This window comes from Mesocricetus auratus, unplaced genomic scaffold (assembly GCF_017639785.1).
Source record: "Mesocricetus auratus isolate SY011 unplaced genomic scaffold, BCM_Maur_2.0 Super-Scaffold_4256, whole genome shotgun sequence".
In the NCBI taxonomy this organism is placed as follows: domain Eukaryota; kingdom Metazoa; phylum Chordata; class Mammalia; order Rodentia; family Cricetidae; genus Mesocricetus; species Mesocricetus auratus.
The window spans coordinates 40,946,073-40,964,211 of NW_024429182.1; the positions used below are offsets into that span (position 1 = coordinate 40,946,073).

At 36.8% G+C, this 18,139-nt stretch overlaps 1 long non-coding RNA gene across 5 annotated transcripts in view; it reads right to left on the minus strand.

Moving 5' to 3' along the window:
• Positions 1–7,855: 7,855 nt before the first annotated feature.
• LOC121140651 overlaps positions 7,856–18,139 on the minus strand; it is a 123,197-nt gene continuing 112,913 nt past the window's right edge. For 3 of the 5 annotated variants that reach the window (XR_005877567.1, XR_005877566.1, XR_005877569.1), the window contains 2 exons: positions 11,518–11,636; positions 7,856–8,264 (listed from right to left, as the gene is read on the minus strand). This is a non-coding gene — a long non-coding RNA (uncharacterized LOC121140651). The remainder of the gene's footprint in view (positions 8,265–11,517; positions 11,637–18,139) is intronic. The other 2 variants (XR_005877570.1, XR_005877571.1) reach the window with 1 other exon arrangement.

An 18,139-nucleotide genomic window follows, 5' to 3' on the forward strand; every position in this document is an offset into this window, starting at 1 on the left:
TTGGAGCCTGAAGAATTACTGTCCATGGTAGTAATTCATACCCAGAAGATCAAAGAGAACATTGTCAAATTCCAAAGAGATTACTACAAAGGCAAATTTGAAACTTTAATGTCCTACTTTAGGATTACTGAACCAACCAAAGTAAGGCATGTAGATGATCATTAAAGATGTTAATGAGCAAGGCAGGACATATTCCTAATTCGAACTTCCATGGGAAATATAAGATTGTAGTTTGGAAGAAGAATCTCCTGTTTAATTGTTGAAGAACTTGTCTTCCAAAAATATTAAAATATTAAAAGTCAAGCAATTTAAAACTGATTCAAGAAGAGGAGGAAGAATTCTATAACTGTTGCTGCTACTACTACTTCAGGATACGACCCATAATAAAAGAAGAATACACATATTTATATATTCTACAAACAACCTTCTACTAAACCTAACAGAAATGAGATTAGTGATAGTGTAGAAATTGAATCTTCTGAAATGGGTACAAAGTCTTTGAATATAAGGATACACACACATACACACACACACACACACACATACAGTCTCTCTCTCTCTCTCTCTCTCTCTCTCTCTGTCTCTCTCTCTCTCTCTCAGGCAGAAATACTAGTTCCCATCTGCCAGCACTATTTTTAAAGATAAGGAGTGGCCTTTCTGGGGAACATAGGTCTGTGGGACAGGACACGGGAGGTGTATTGCCTTAGTCCCTTCCCATTTCTCTCCCTTCTTGTCTGTCACGATGTGAGTTTCTCTGTTACATCCTTGCTATAAAGTGTACTGAATTCTCTGAAATATGAAGTAAAATGCCATATTCTCCTTTAAGAAGTCCCCTTGGGTTTTTTAGTCATAATGCTACAAAGTTTGATTTTTAAAGAAATAGTTTTCAAAGTTACTTGTTGAGGTCCATGACTAGGTAGAACACTTTTAAAAAATTAGAATCACATAACAAACCTCAAGTCATCAGTTTTGATTTGTGATACAGGGAACCCCACATTAAACTCCAGATGTAACTAGCTTTCACAAATAATTTTCACTGTGGGGATAATGTAGGACATAATACAAATTACAAATTAAATTGACTTCCATATCCTTTAGTGAGATTCCTCTTCTAGGTAATCTGGAAATTAGCACTATAATTGAAGCAATATATGTGTTCCTCAGTGTCTGATCTGGTGGTATTGAATAGTGATCTTTTAAAAATAAAACATTTAAAATGTATGGTACTACTTCTCTGTTTTCTAATTTTTCTACTACTTACTGTTTAATGAAAATCAATAAAGTTACACCTCTATTATTTGAGATTTTAAATAAAATCTACTGACTCCTTACTTGGAAAGATAAATATTTTCTAGTGCATTTGAACTTCCATCAATCTTTGTTCTTTACTAAGTGTTACTTGCAATATTATCTTTCAGTTGTCAAAATTCATGATATATTCTCTTCTCTAACAATAAGTTCTTAAATTAAAACTCAAATAATAAATTAACACCATTTCAGTATTATATACAGATGTTTCAAAGATATGTATAGTTGAGCATAAACGCAAGTTGTAATAAGCAAAATCTAAAATAACTAAGTGATATACTAATGCATGCAATTGAAGATATAGACTAGATGAGGCCAAGAGAAACAGAATATTAAATATATTTTAAGCTTTTAAGCACAATACATGTTTTACGTGTGTGTGTATGTGTGTGTGTGTGCGTGCGTGTTATGTGTTATGTGTGTGGCCAATTAACTAAAGTTTAAAAAGTGAGTATATTCCTTATCTCATAATTTACAGCAAAGTAAGATCAATGTGTTAAGATATACATGTATAATGTAGAAACAAACAAATTAACAAGCAAAATATGTCATTTCAGCTATATTATACTGGCTAAGCAATCCATGTTATATAATAATACATAATATGAAATTTAAATAATATTTAATATTCAAATATGCAGTATTACAGTGTTCTATACTTATAAATATATTACAAAACAGAGTATAATTTCACTACTTATTAAAGTCTGCCTTTTACAGAGAGATTGAGACATAGGACTATCTTGTAGACAAGGGAACTGTATGAAAGAATATCTTTCAGACATGAAAGAACTATTTGGGTTTGAATATTGTTGTCCTTAAAGTTTTGTACCCATGTCTATTACTCTTCAACTTTGTAACCACAAGGAGCTGCCAGTGACTCAAATGCTGCAGGAGCAGAAAGTATCTGACCAGATATGTAGCTAAGCCTACAAAGATGCTGAACTCTATGTCTAGAATAAGTTTATGTAGGGAGTTTGAAAATGTGTTTAGGGAAGCATAAAGGTGAACAAGGAGGGCTTTTGTAACAGTTATGATGTGTTTCTTAAAATACAATGTATTTCATAAAAGTCAAAAATAGGAGCCAATAATAAGTTGTTCATTTAAGTATATAGAAAAAAAACTCTGTTAAAGTATAAATAAAGATGGCTTGACCTATATAGGGAAACTTGAGTGCAATCCACCTGGTGGTCAGAAATTTTCCTTGCACTGACGCCCCCTCCAAATCTTAGGAACTGAACCCAAGCCAAGGCTGTACTCCAGTACCAAAATTTATAATAATTAGAACTCTGGATATCAAGAAAACAAACAATGCAATTTTCAAAATGAGATATACATCTAAACAGAGAATTCTCCAAATAAGAAACTCAAATGGCTGAAAAATCACTTAGAGAAAAGTTCAGTAACTTTAGTCATCAAGGAAAAACAAATCAAAACTACTTTGAGAGTTCATGTTACATCCCTCAGAATAGTTAAGATCAATAAAACAAATGATAGCTCATGATGACAAGAATGTTGAGTAAATGGAATACTCATCCATTACTGGTGGGACTACAAACTTATACAACTCCTAGAGAAATCAGTGTAGCAGTTTCTTGGGAAGACAGAAATTTTATATATCCAAAGTTTGTTTCATCCTAACACAGAGACATTTGTTCAACCATGTTCATTAATGCTTTATTCATAATAGCCTGAAGGGAACAACCTCAATGTCCCTCAACAGAAGAATGGATTAAGAAATTTTGGTATATTTATACAATGGAATATTACTAATCCATTAAAACTGAAATTATGAAATTTGCATGTAAATGGACAGAATAAGAGAAATATCATGCTGAGCAAGGTAGCCCATACCCAGAAAGACAAGCATGATATGTAATACTTTGTATGTAGTTATTGGTTTTTAAGCCAATGATAAGCATGTTACAATCTGTAGAACCATAGACTACTGCTTTCTTGAATTTCTTTAGATCTAACATTGACATGGGAGTCTCAGTAGCTTTTACAGAACCTTTAATATTTGTCACTTCCTGTAAGGTGGGTTACTGGATATATTACGGTTGGTTTTTCTTAAGACATAAGATTGCTACTCTTTAACTTTATAATTCAATGCTGAACCTGGTTCCCCATTAAATTCCTTAGTCTATGTTTGAATATTTTATGAACTTTTTTATGTTTATCTAAGGCCTCCATCTTGGCACTAGTCTCAATCAACTTTTTTAGAGATAAACCAAGAATTTTCAAACTGACAACAAAGGTTATCAAAATGAACCTCTCTGTCACTGGGTTCCAGGGGTTCAGTTCAATGTTTAGCTGTGGGTGTTTGCCTCTGCTTCCATCAGTTACTGGATGAAGGTTCTAGGATGGCATATTAGGTAGTCGTCAAAGTCATTATCAGGGATGGGCATTTAAAGTAGTTTCTCTTCTATTGCTTAGTTTGCCAGTTGGTGTCACCCTTGTAGATCTCTAGAAATCTCACTGGTTCCAGATCTCTCCTCAATCCTATAATGACTCCTCTATTATGGTATTTCTCATCCTGTTCTTCCCATTCTTCCCCCAAGGTAAACTTCTTGCTACTCCAAGAACTCCTCTCTCCTCCTCTTCTCCCCCTCTCTTTTTCCCAGCTCGTTCTCCCCTCTCCCCCACACCCCTCATTCCCAATCTGCTCAGTAGATCTTGCCTCATTACCCTTCCCTGGGGTACCATGCAAATCTCTCTTAGGTTCTTTCCTGTTTCCCAGACTCTCTGGCAGTGGGACTGTAGGCTGGCACTCCCCTGATCCATGTCTAAAATCCATATATGAGTGAGTACATATCATGTTTGTCTTTTTTTTTTTGACTAGGTTACCTCATTCAGGATGGTTTCAAAACAGCTTCTTTTTATAGAAAATGGAGACCACCACAGAAAACCACTGCTGGATACATGACAGATACCAAAGGTTGTGGGTAGCCCAGCCCCACTGAATACATCTACAGCACATCTCTTACATCTGTCTCACAGAATATCACACAAGACATGGTAGAAATATTGTAAGAGCCAAAAAAGTCTGCTATGAAACATTTCTCTCATACAAATGGCTACATAACAAAATCTTAACATTGGCAGTATCAATAAAATTGCTAAGTATAAATGAAGAGCTCCCAAACCTTGAATATTAACAACTATTTGAATGCAGCTACATTGCTATAAGTATCAATAGACAGAAAATAAACAGTCAGAAAATTTGTGAATCCTGCCAAGTAGACTAGACATGAAATTCCTAACCCTATGGCACATCAGCCATAGTCTGCCATGTCCATCACCCAAGAAAGGTAACCTAGAACCTATAGAGCAGCAGTTCTCATCCTGTGTGTCACAACCATCAAAGATCACACATTTCTGATAGGTTTAGGAACTGGGACATCACTCAATAGAAAAATTACACTTATGAAGTAGCAAAGTAAATAATTTTGTGGTGAGGGGGTCATCTCAACATGAAAAACTGTATCAAATGGTCACAGGATTGAGAAGGTTGAGAACCACTGCTCTATAGACTAGTGAGTCATTATCTAACCCCACAGTCTTACTTTTTACACAGTAATTTTGGTCAGCAAACAGGTGTCTACCATCCTGTAATAAAAATAAACAGCTACTGGAGATACCAAAGAGAGAAAAGAGATTATTTGATCAAATTGACATACAGACATAAGGTGAAATCAAGTGTTGCTAGAACATTACTTTCAGAACAAGGCCAATCAAGTTGATCGTCTTCACAGCATGTGGTTGACAAGTTGTCCAGCCCTTCTCTGTGTAATCCTCATACCTTGTCTTAGCAAATATCATTGAAAGCAATAAAATGAAATATCATTTTGGCATGGCGTCTGTGTGAAGCTGTCTTCTGAGGGAAGGTGCGTGTTTTTTCAACAGCCGGCAGTCATTTTGATGTGCATAGCTCATGCTTGAGAGGTCAGTTTTCCCCAAAGCAGCAGCTGTTGGCGTTTTCTAGTCGGACTGTTTGCTGTCTGCAAACAAAGTTCGCATTAAGAGGAAGATTCTAAGTGCATCTTTCCAAGAGGATTGCACTCATTTAAATTTTTCTCCTGGCCTTTTTCCACGAGGAAATTTGGGGCTGCTATAGAGACATGCTATGGAAATTTTCTCCTCCCAACAGATGCCATCATTAAGTTGAATACAAATTTCTAGATTTAAAGAGATTGGATCATGGCACACAGTGGAGTCTTGTTACTTGAGTCTGTAAACAATCGGCCCTCTTTATTATTTAATCATCAGAAGGAGTTTTTTCCTTTCAGGTAAACGAAGATGAACCATAGAATAAGAATTAGATGGCATAAAATAACCTAAAATGACAGGTCAGGACTCATCAGAAAATGTCATGTTTTCATCGTTCACAAAAAGTAACTAAAGTAAACCTTAATAGAACCTCTTCAGCATAAACAGTGAGGAGCAGAAATTAAAAGATTGTGGTTCAGAAATGCATAAGCCTTAATGAAAGTGTGTGTTGCATGCTTGATTGCTGACTAGGCTCTGTCCCCTGGTATGCTCTCTGACCTCTTTTGCAAATAAATGTCTCCCTCTGCTCCTTCAGTTTTCCATATGACATGAGTGTCAAGATTGCCTGAAAAATTATAAACAATTAAAGTGATGTGAGGGAAAATGGAATGGTCTCATTAACTATCACATATCTGCAGGTGGAAAACCCTACTTCCTCCTTTCCCTTTGCTAAAAATGTATTCAGAGGCTAAAGCAAAGATGAAATAACATGTCATACATACGAGACTAAAGTCTGTTTCAGAGTTCTCAGCAACATTAACTCATCCTTGTCTAGAACAGACAGGGGAAGCAAATCTTTGCAGTGGCTGTACTCTGGACACTGGTGGGATGGAAAACTAGTCTGAGGTCTGATGGGATGAATTAAAGTGTTCTTTGGGTTGTAATTGGAAAATAAAACAGGGAGTAAATGACTAATTATTATTCAGCAAGTATTTTCTTCATGATTTCTCCTACATTCTTTTCTCCACCTGTTAGAGATAAATAAAATGAAGTCAGAATTACAGAAGCAGTAGTAGATTCATTTTTAGGGTCTTGGTTAATTTCAGAGATAAAATTTGAATTTTAAATTACCCAGGCCAACACTTGATCTTTGTGAGGAAGCAGGCGATTTTCTTGGTCCACAAAATGGGTAGAATCAGTACTCTGGAGTGGGTATTTCAAATTTTAAATTATTTTACAAGTGAGTATGCCCTTAGTGATCAAACCAAATTGATTAACAAGTGCTTGTTCATAGATATGGCCAAGTTGAATTGAAATTACCCTCTTCCCTGCTGAGCTTCTCATCTGAGGTGGCAGTTTCTGATAAAGACTTAAGTTCCTCATTCAAAACTTATTTTTTCAGCTTGGGCTACTGCTCTTTTAAACTCGTATTTCCTAGTCTGTGGTTCTGGAAACTTCCATCATCACTAATGCCTTGCTCTATGTGTTTGAGAGAAATGAATAAGTTGCAAAAATACACACAAAAGATTTCCATCAGGGACAAGAAGCCTACTATGAAGGTATCCCATTGTCCCACTCGTACAGCATTCTCTACTGAAGTCATACATGCTTTTTGCATAGGATATAAATTAAGATGTTGATTACCTATTTAATTTTTTGTCAATCTAAATCTAATTCGGGTGGTGAAGAGGTTCCTATCTGATCCTAATTAGCCGGATGACTTTAAGTAAAGTATATAATGGCTATGTGATTTAATTTCCTCATCTCTAAAATGAACCATAGCAATACCCACCTGCCTATCTGTAGAAGGCAAAGACATCATTAACGTGAAAATGCTTTGTGGAATTAATAGCACTTGTAATGGTAGGATGAGGGTGATGAAACCAATGACTAATGCAACATGACTACTTGGGTTCTGTGGTTGATCAGATATTCAGTAGGACTGCCAGTCTCAGTATAATACCTTTTATTTCTCTAACAGTGTGCTGCTTTTATCACTCCCTGAGTCATATTTGACTCACAGCTAGATTTCATATGTTGCTTCCTGGTTGTTAGGGGCTAGAATCTTCCTTCACTATTTGATTTCTGTGATCTTCCAATCCCCACCTCCACCCCTGGGAATTCAGTGTGAAATGGTCATCTGCTGTAGCCTCAGGAAAGTCCAAGAAGTACAGACTAGTTCCCATGGATACACACAGGCCTTTTCTGCTGCTATGTTTGCGTTTCTCTTTGAACAAACAATTACCAAGGATTGACAGGATGAATGCTAGCCTCCTCCTCCTAAGTCTTCCACAAAGGATGCTGATGTAAGAAATGACATAGAGACAGGATTTGGTTGCACTATGCTTTGAAAAGAGGCTGAGTCACCTATTTGTATTTATTGAAGTGACTGAAAGTACAAGCAAAAGTGCCAGCCATTTATGAGTCAGTCATGCTCACTCATAGGAGTAAAATCTCTGGAAACAGGAATGACCTGTGACGTCAAACAACCCATGAGCAAAAAGAATGTTGTGTCATGAGTCTACAGTGTAAGAACAAAGAGGAAATTGCTCAGCCCTGAAGACACATATTTTCCGTTTTTATTTTTTAACACATGTGACATACTAATAGCTACTCAATCAAATTCTTACTGTTGTAAAGTGTCCGGCATCTGCATAAAGGTACAGCCTTTTCCCCAAGTCACTTATGAATTTAGTTTTTCTTTCACAAATAAATTCTTGATTTCAGAAGTAGAAGTTTCTGATGAAATCATCTTTTCTCCAAAAGCAGTTTTCGAAATTCGTGTGTCAACAGTCTGACTTCAGAGTGGACTTGGGCACCTCTTCCATGTTTCTGTAGTTTTGAGGTTGACAAGATGCTGGGAGCTCAGCAACTGCCTTTAGAATTCTTGGTATAGTGCTCTCCCACATAATTTTGGAACTTGAACAATTTGTTAAAGATTGTCACTGTGGAAATCAGCAACACATCTGAAGGAAAACAAAATTTTTAACTTCTTACACATTAAAAGGAAATATTTCTCTGATATATTTCTACTGAGAAAGCCTTTAATTAGCACTTAACCCCTTAAAATTTAACCAAGAACTACAAGGAGTTTCTCACTTTAGATTCTTGATATATATTCAATGTTTTCTTTTTTACTTATTTTCTTTATTTTCCCCCACTCTTATTAATAACTACCAGCTTCTATAACAGAAAATGATGCCTACCTCCCCTGCTCCTTGCCAGAACTTTTTATTTTTCACTATGAAAGATTCCTTGCTTTAAAAGTCATTAGAATTAAAATTTATAGTCTCTAGCATGATTTTCCTTCTTGCTGACTTTGCAGTGTTAGCCATGCTAAAGGAACAAATTCACAAATGTAGAAACTTGCTTGAATTGGTCCTCATTTGCTTACAGATAACTAATTGCTTTGCTATCTCTTGTGGAGTAGAACCTACTACCACTGCAACTTGGTAGTGCAATATGTTTATCATGTGCAGCACAGGGGAAGGGTTGGCTAGTCTTGGTAGGAGGTCTCAGTAGGCAGCAGTCTCAGGCTGTAAACTTCCTGAAGGAGGAAGCTGGAGTAGGAAGTAGCATTTGCTAATTTTTGTACCTACTGGTCAATAGTTGTAAATTTAGCTACAAGACAGTGGATAATAATTCTGAACTATTCAACAAACAAAACACTTCAAGATGTCTTCAGTTTAGCTTTATACATGAAACATCTTTACAGAATGCACAATACCTTTTAGCTAAATTTCTTTGAGTTTGTTCCAAGCATTATTAACCTGGCTTCTGATTTCTTTTCTCTCTGTGAAGCCGGATGCTATCTGCATCAATATTTCTTTCTTTCTGGTTGTTTTCAAAATGTTTTTACTCATCTTGGAATTTTTAGATACTTTGTCACTGTAATCATGACATTTTCCGTACTCCAATTTCATCTGATTGTTGATTTTATGTCTGCTTTTCAGAAAATTCTTATTCATTAATTCTTCAAAAAGTGTATATGGCATATTTTTTTCAATCCTCTCATGGTTGGATTCTAGGTAATGCATGTTTCACCTTCCTTTGTATAATGTCACAATTTATATTTTTCATATTGTGTCACAATTTATATTTTTCATATTGTGATCTCACTGCTTAAATTTGACTATTTTCTTCTGTACTACTTTTCAAATTATGAATTCTTCTCTTCAGCTGTGTTGAATTGGCCATTAAATCCATCCATTGATTTTGCAATAATGTGGTGATATTTTGTTTATGATCTAACAAAAAAGCTTGCTTGAAGATCGAAGTGCATAGCTAGCCACAACCATAGAGGCCAGGAAATGGTGGTACAAACCTTAAATCCCAGCACTCAAAAGCAGAGGCAGATGGATTTCTGAGTTCAAGGCCACCCTGGACTACATGAGAGTTAATCCATCTAAAAGAGAAACAGGGCTCATGCCTTTGAAACTAGCATTTGGGATCACATGCCTTTAATCCCAGCACTAGGGAGATAGACACAGGAATGGTATGGGTTGGTGGTGAGAGGAATGGAGGAGACAGGAACTCACTGCATTCTGAGGTTTGGTGAAAGGCAGTGGAGTCTGAGTAGCAGTGCAATTGGAAGCAGTCTGAGGTTAGGTGGATCAACCCTTCCATCTGAATGCTGGTAGAGATGAGAATTCTCTAGTGGCTGGATGCTTTATTTTCTGATCTTCATCTTTAACTGCAGTATCTGTCTCTGGGTTTCTTATTATTAAGACCAACTAGAATTCATGCTACACAATACAGGTAATTAAATCTTTCTATCTAATAATTCGCATTTGAGTCTGCTAAATATGAATCTTATCTTCTTTTAACTTAGTAAACACTTACTATTAATATTGTCTATGTCTATTATTTCTTTGGGTTTCATTCTTTCATTGATTATGTTTTGTGAGTGCTGTTTATATGAATTTGTGTTCCCAAATCAGATTTTCTTACATCTTTTCCTGATTATTTTCTTTTCTAATCACTTACAGAAATAATTTGAGATCATAGAAGGTATCTTTTCCCAGAGAGAAATTAATTACCTTTGCTTCTGTTGAGAAGTAACAGGCATTAATTCTCTGATATGACCTTTACACAAGTTCAGAGGCAGATCATCAATTCATCTTTCCTCCTAATATGAGCCAGCAAAGAGTCTTTCTGCCTCCAACACTGGGTACCAGTACCCATCTCTTCAGCATGAGAAAGGGAGAAGGGTTGCTCAGCCTCTCATGCTTGGCCACTGTTTAATACTAACAAGTAGCAACCTGAGTTTGCACTTTTAAGAAGACAATGAATGTAAGTGCCAAAACTTCTTTACTACACCCTAATCTTAAGTGAGACCTGAATCCTATGTTTACTTACTTGCTTTCTTTAAAGATATACTTTAAATACTGTGAGCAATGTATAAAATTGTCCTTGAAACAAAACTGGCTTCAAACTGCTTACTCACTTTCTAAGGTCTAGTTAAACTTAATTGTCTCTACAAGGGTCTTTCTGGCCCTCCCTCTGCAAGGCAGAGAAAAATTGTTTTTCAACTAGGTACCCAGAGCTGCCATTTTAAACTAGAGGTCAGAGAATTTCTGTCTCCATGGTTATATAGCTAAATCTTTATAAGAGAAAACAAATTTAGTTTTGTTATATCCTTGTAAAAATTGTTCCCTGATTTGCACTGTCAGTACTTTGTAAACATCCATGCCCTAAGAGTCCTACTAAATAAAAAGGTATAGATGAAAACCTCATTTTAATAACAATTCAACATGTCAAACTTATATCATAAGCAAAGCATTTTAAGCCATTTTAAATTTGTTTCAAGACCAACATTGTTTTGCCGTATGAGTGAAAAATCATACACAAAGGAAAACTTATTCAGAAGGTTATGAGTAATATATGTAGATATTTCAAAATAAAGAAAAAAGACATTTGCTTTAGATGTAGAAGGGGCAGAAATTCATTATAGATGCATTATATTCCCACACACATGCAAACATGCATGCACACACAAATAACAACACATACAAATACTTGCAAAAATGAAATAAGTAAAAGAATAGGCAGAAAAACTTGAAACTATACATTGAAGTAGGTTACTTGATAAATTATCATGATACAAAGATAGATGATAGATAATAGACAGATAGATAGATGATATATATTTACAGGATAGATGGATGACAGAGAGATATATATTAGGTTTTCTATTATAACCACAAGACAATCTCTTACTCTTTAACATGAATTCTTTTGAATCCATTCTCTCCTTCAGCTCTATTATTCAATTCCTATCATTTAAAGTTCAGGAAATTCATGAATATTCTTCAGTTATACATGTTCATGGAAATTGCCTATTTTGAATAAAAAGAAACATTACTGTACAGAAAGGTACTCTACATACAATAAAAAGAGAAATTTAAAAACTAAGTCAGCCACAAACCCTTTATCAACAGTGGTGTACTACCTGCAAGATGTGCTCGGCCAATAGTGTCACAAACCTTGTGGGAGTGATCAACCAATAACTAGTTTGAATTAAAGTTCATTTAATGGAATGGAGTCCATATCTGATACATCTTGAGTGACCAAGAACCTGAGAGTAGATATCCCAGCATTATTTTAAGCAATCAACAGAGAAGCTACCTCCTGTAGCAAATACACAGAACAAATATAGAGACCCAGCAAGACATTACTCAGAGAGAGAGAGAGAGAGAGAGAGAGAGAGAGAGAGAGAGAGAGAGAGAGAGAGAGAGAGAGAGAGAACTTGGAGCACTCAGCCCTAAACTGTATTGGATATCCCCATTAAATGCCTCCCCTCAGAGCTCAGGGAAATCTGCATAAGAGTAAGCAGAAAGACTGTAAGAAAATCCATCAATGTAAGCCACCATATAAACAAACTTAGAAAGAAAAGTCACATGATATCTCACTAGATGCTGAAAAAAAACCTTGACAAAATACAACACCCCTTCAAGATAAAGGACTTGGAGAGATTGGGGATAACAGGAACATAATACAGGCAATATACAGCAAAAAAAAACCTTGACAAAATACAACACCCCTTCAAGATACAGGACTTGGAGAGATTGGGGATAACAGGAAGATAATAAAGGCAATATACAGCAAACTCAACATGATTCCTCTAAATTCAGGAACAAGACAAAGCTGTCCACTCTCTCTATATCTCTTCAATATTGTACTTGAAGTTCTAGCTAGAGCAGTAAGACAACAAAAGGAGATCAACAAATTGAAAAAGAAATAGTCTTTTTACTATTTACTATTTACAGATGATATGATAGTTTACATAAGTAACCAGAAAAACTCTACTAGGGAACTCCTAGAGCTGATAGACACTTTCAGCTAAGTGTCAGGATACAAGATCAATTTAAAAAATCAGTATCCCTACTATATATAGAAGATAAATGGTCTGAGAAAGAAATCAGAGAAACATCAACCTTTACAATTGCCACAAACAACATAAAATTCCTTGGGGTAATGCTAACCAAACAAGTGAAAGACCTGTATAGCAAGAACTTTCCGTCTATAAATAAAGAAATAAAGAAGATACCAGAAAATTGAAAGATCTCCCATGCTCTTGAATAGGTAACATCAACATAGTAAAAATGACAATCTTGCCAAAATCAATCTAAAATTCAGTGCAATCCCCGTTAAATCCCAGCACAATTCCTCACAGACCTTGAAAGAACACTCCTTCACTGCTGGTGGGAGTGCAAATTCATACAGCCATTTTGGAAATCAGTGTGGCTGTTCCTCAGGAAAATGTGAATCAGTCTAGCTCAAGATCCAAAAATTCCACTTTTAAGCATATACCCAAAAGTTGCACATTCATACAACAAAGATATGTGGTCAACCATGTTCATAGCAGCATTATTTGTAATAGCCAGAACCTGGAAGCAACTAGATGGCCCTCAACTGAAGAATGGATAGAGAAAAGGCCTGGAAACTGGGCGGGAGGAGGTGCAAAAGCAGATACAAGTTAGGAAAAGGAATTGTTAATACTAAGAAAAGCAGGTAGGGTTAGCAAAAAAAAAAAAAAAAAAAAAAAAGACTGTAACAGCCAGAGATCATGGAGGACACCAGACACAGCATGCATAGGTACTGCACAAGTCTGCACTAGGTCTTCTGGACTATGGCTCCGGTCTAATGCTTCCTGAGTGTGTGAAAAAGTGGGTCTCTGTGCCTTCTCTTGGGCCCTTTTTCTTTTGTTTGCTAGCTTTGTCCAGCTTCAATGGGATAGGTTTGGTTTTGTTTTATTGTATTTTATTTTGTCATTTTTTAAAAAAAATGAATGAATGAGTGAATGAAAACCTAGCTACTGAAGTAAATGTTAACAACTGAACTGTCATTTATATCTTCTAAGAGATAAAATAATCAGTTTTCAGTTTGTTGTTTTATTTTCAACCTACACAAACAGAACCTAAATGCATCTTGACAGGGAAAACAAAAAGCTCCCCTATCACAGGAAACACCAGATACTGTCTTGCCATGCAAAAGTTTGCCTTCATCCACCAGGGTCCATATTTGAACAAAAGAGGGAGAACAAATAGTCTTTAGCCAGATGGATGGAGGATACATGGGATGGACTAATGTAACTGACCAATCCCAACATAACAACACAGACTTCAGCATTATCAAATATTCTTTAAAGGGTTCTGATAATGGAAACTACAGGTGCACTAAAAATAAGAAGGGAGGGAAAAATTCACTAATCACTTCAATTGAGTTTAACATACCAAGAGTAACACTGTCTCTAACTAATAATGTGGAATATAAACTAAAAGAGAAGGAGAAAAGTCCTTCTGTGTCAGAGGAGATCTCTCTATTCCCAATATCTTCAAAAGAAATTTATATGGAACAGGGGTTTCTTATGAAAATTGTACAAGGATAACAGAGGACAAAATGGACCATGCCCCTACTAATGTTTTAAAGACTGTATCTGATGATCCGTTGATAATATCTTTTTCCTGTCTAAGTTTTGATTGCACAAATGTCCCTTCTTATTGTAATTCCACTTCTTATCACAACTTTCCCTGTGGTAAACAATTGCCCTTAGGATGAACTTTTTTCTGTGAAAACAGTACTTATTTTGCACACCCAGTAGGATATAAGGGTTTATGTGGGACAGGATGTGTTACACCTATTTTACTCAGCAAATCTTTACAATCTGTTAATAGAGTTACAAGAGCACTTTCTGAAAATTCCATGATTCCTTCCATCTATTAGACTCCACTATAGTTGCTGCTCCTGCAGCCTTTCTGTTACCTGTCCCAGGACTTGCTGAACTACAAAGAAAGGCTTCTAAAATAGCCTGCCTAACTTCAAAAACCACTAATATTACAGCAAAAATATTAGCAGAAATTAAGAAATGGGAGAACTGACAACAACTGTTCTTCAAAATAGAGCTACAATAGACTGTTACTTAAACAAAATCTTGGTAGTCAGCAATTTACTGGAATGTGCTGGTTTTGTCTTTTGGTTGTTGTTGTTGTTGTTTTGTTTTGTTTTTTTGAGACAGGGTTTCTCTGTATAGGTTTGTAGACGAAGGTGGCCTCGAACTCACAGAGATGCGCCTGTCTCTGCCTCTGGAGTGCTGGGATTAAAGGTGTGTACCACCAACGCCCAACTCCAGTTTGGCATTCTTAGTAGCTAGTGGCAGCTCCATCCCTGAAGGTGCCAGCAGCCCAAGTCCCTGCTTAAAGCACTCAGCTTTTGGCCACGGTGGACACATGCCCATCACCATCACACTATATAAATCTCCCTGCTTTAGCTCAAGTGTGCAGCTTCTATGGCCTCCATGTCTGGGACTGGAGGACCTGCACGGGAGTTACTTTGCTCAAATAAACTTGTTTTTGAACTTAAAAAAAAAAACAACCAGTTTTCTCCATTGAAATTATACTGGTATATCAACCACTTTCAGGGAAAGTTTCCTATTAAGGAGTAAGGACACCACAGTAGTGTGTATCTGTGTGTGTGTGTGTGTGTGTGTGTGTGTGTGTGTGTGTACTTTTATTTGGTTACAGTTTGATGCGGTTTGATTTTTTTTGTTTGTTTTGTTTGGGGGTGGTAGTGTTTATTTTATTTTCATGGTTTGCGGAGCTTCTGTTGTTGTATTAGGTTGTTTCTGTTTTTCGAGAAAGAAGTTAACGTTGGATGGGTAGGGAGTGCCAAAGATCTGAAAAGACTTCAAGGAGGGGAGGAATACCATCAAAATATATTTAAATTTTAAAATTATGCTTTATAATTTAAAAAGAAGAAGTCTTTATCTAGGTATCCCGGGTTATATACGTAGTCATATCTAAGATATCATGAGGCAAAAAGTATGTAAACTTAGATAAATTTATCACAGGACCACATTCTCATAAATGCCATGGCCCACCGTATGGTTAACTAAGAACATGTTTTAAAGAAAGACAGGACTGTGTCTCTGATACTCTGGATTCATGTATAACTTAGAAAGACATTAGAACTCCCAAGGCAATGCTGGTGTGCTTTTCAATCATCCTCCCCATCTGTGATATTGAACTTGAACAAATGCCCCCTGGAGTAAAGCATTTCATTTTCTTCTATCCTTTACACCTGCTCATGTATGTGTTACTGTTGCCAGATATGAAAAAGAAACAAGTGCAGAAGAAGGCAGAGGGTGGTGTCTTTGTGTAAGGTGTGCATGTACATGTCTGTGCTAGTACCATAAGTGGAGTGTGCATATGGGTGAGGGAGAAGGGATGTGAAGTTACAATGTGCATAAAGCTAGAGCTTTAACTTCAGTAGTCAAATTTAACAATTTGAAAACATCAGAGAAAGTAAATAAGTAAAAATAGTACACTTTAAAAATCCCAAAAACCAGACTTTCAATTTACACATATATCTAATTAGCTAAGTCTCATGGGCTGATCTAAATTACCCCATGGCCCACAAGCAAACAAAGGAAAGAGTATAAATGACCACCACCTACTGATAGAATATGAGTGGGAGTTTCTGAAGGAAAACTTGGTCTGTGGTGAAGCTTTGTCTATTGACATTACTGTGTCTTAAGAAATAAACTCCACAGGACTAAAACATAGATGGGGTAGATGGTTCTTCTTGCTTCCATTGCTATGACATTGACCTCAGAAATGGGTCTGTGTCAAACAGAAAATTAGGTCATTTTTTGCTTGTTTCTTCATGCTTTGAGTCTGCTTGTAGATTATTTAGGCTCAGACCTCCCTATTCTCCCAAACTAACCACTTACATCCTTAACTCTTCTAAGTCACTTAACATTTCAAAATCACCATGTGAGTCATTGGTGTTAACAGAGTTAAATAAGCCAACAATGTGGAGTAGTTCTCTTCCATTTTAAGGGGCAAATTGAAAATATTCTGTTATTTTTTAAAATGGTGTAATTTTATTATTCCATGCTTGTAGTGGCCTAGATCACCAGTTCAGCTTGCTGATTATTGCCAAGGCAGGCACAGGGATATTACTATAAAACTAAAGGTGGTATTTTTGGAAGTCATTATAGTGCTTTTAATTGGTATATAAATAACAACCCCCACAATGAATTACCACATTTAGTTATTTTGGTGCCTATTAGCTAACAGTTGATCTTGCAGGGTTACTCTGGGAAACAGCAGCACTGAAAGCTTGCCGCTTCGTATGTACTTTATGGAGAGTTTTACTCTTGTTCACGCAAGCATGTGATTCCACCTGCCTTAAAATTCTCCATCTATAATTATTTCCACAATAAAATATGACATTCACATGGGAGACCTTTATTACCCATTTTTGAGGGCACTGAAGCCAATCTGAACGACTTTCTGAACAGAATCCTGGTTTCCTAGCACTCTCATGTGCAAGCAGAGACAGCAGGTACACATCTCTTCTAGATTTCTTAGTTTTCCCCTGGAGTCAGGCAACTTTCCCATGACTTGACTATCTTCTAGAAATTTACATACAAACAGGGAAAAACAAAGAGTTACATGCAGGCGTTCCTGCAGAATATAAACTAGAACTCAGTGCCATGTGTAGAAGCCTTGAAACTCTAAGGAAGATTTAGGGACAGATTTTCAGAACACCTCCGTCAAACCCATGTCCTCTGTGCTAGTCCCAGCCCATCAGGAGGAATTTCTTCTGTGCTAGCTTAGAAGTCCTCACCTGCTCTTACTGCAGAGATAGAATATGCCAGGCAACTGATTGATTACACTATCTTGTACATTATTTATTTTATCACTATAACTCTTTCTCATTTTTTAATAATATTTTTTTAGTTTCCATTTTAAATTTAGATAAGAAACAAGGTTGCTTCACAAGTCAGTACGAGGTCCCTCTCCCTTTCCCTCCCCTCCTCCCGTGCCCTCCCCCCCATTCCCCCCCCGTTATCCCCTCATTCCCCCAGGGAGGGTGAGGCCCTCCATGGGGGTGTCCATAGTCTGTCATTTCATATAGGGCAGGGCCTAGACCCTTCCCCAAGAGTTCAGGGTGAGAGTGCACCTCACATTGTTCTATGGGAGTCCAGAGACCGTGTGTATACTTGGGATGGGTACTGATCTGCTGTCCAAGGCTCAATAGATTACCTAGGCCTCCTCACTGACACCCAGATTCAGGGGGTCTTGATCGGTCCCATGCTGGATTCCCAGGCTGATGCCTGGGATTCAAGAGTTAACCTTTGTCTGGTCAGCTGTTTCTGGGGGTTCAACCAGCCCAGTCTTAATCCCTTTGATCATCAGTCCTCCCTCTCTGATACTGGCTTTCTTGAGTTCAGCTCAGTACTTAACCAGCCAGTAAATGAAGTTTCTGTTTCCCAGACTCTCTGGCAATAGGATTGTAGGCTGGCACTCCCCAGATCTATGTCTAAAATCCATAT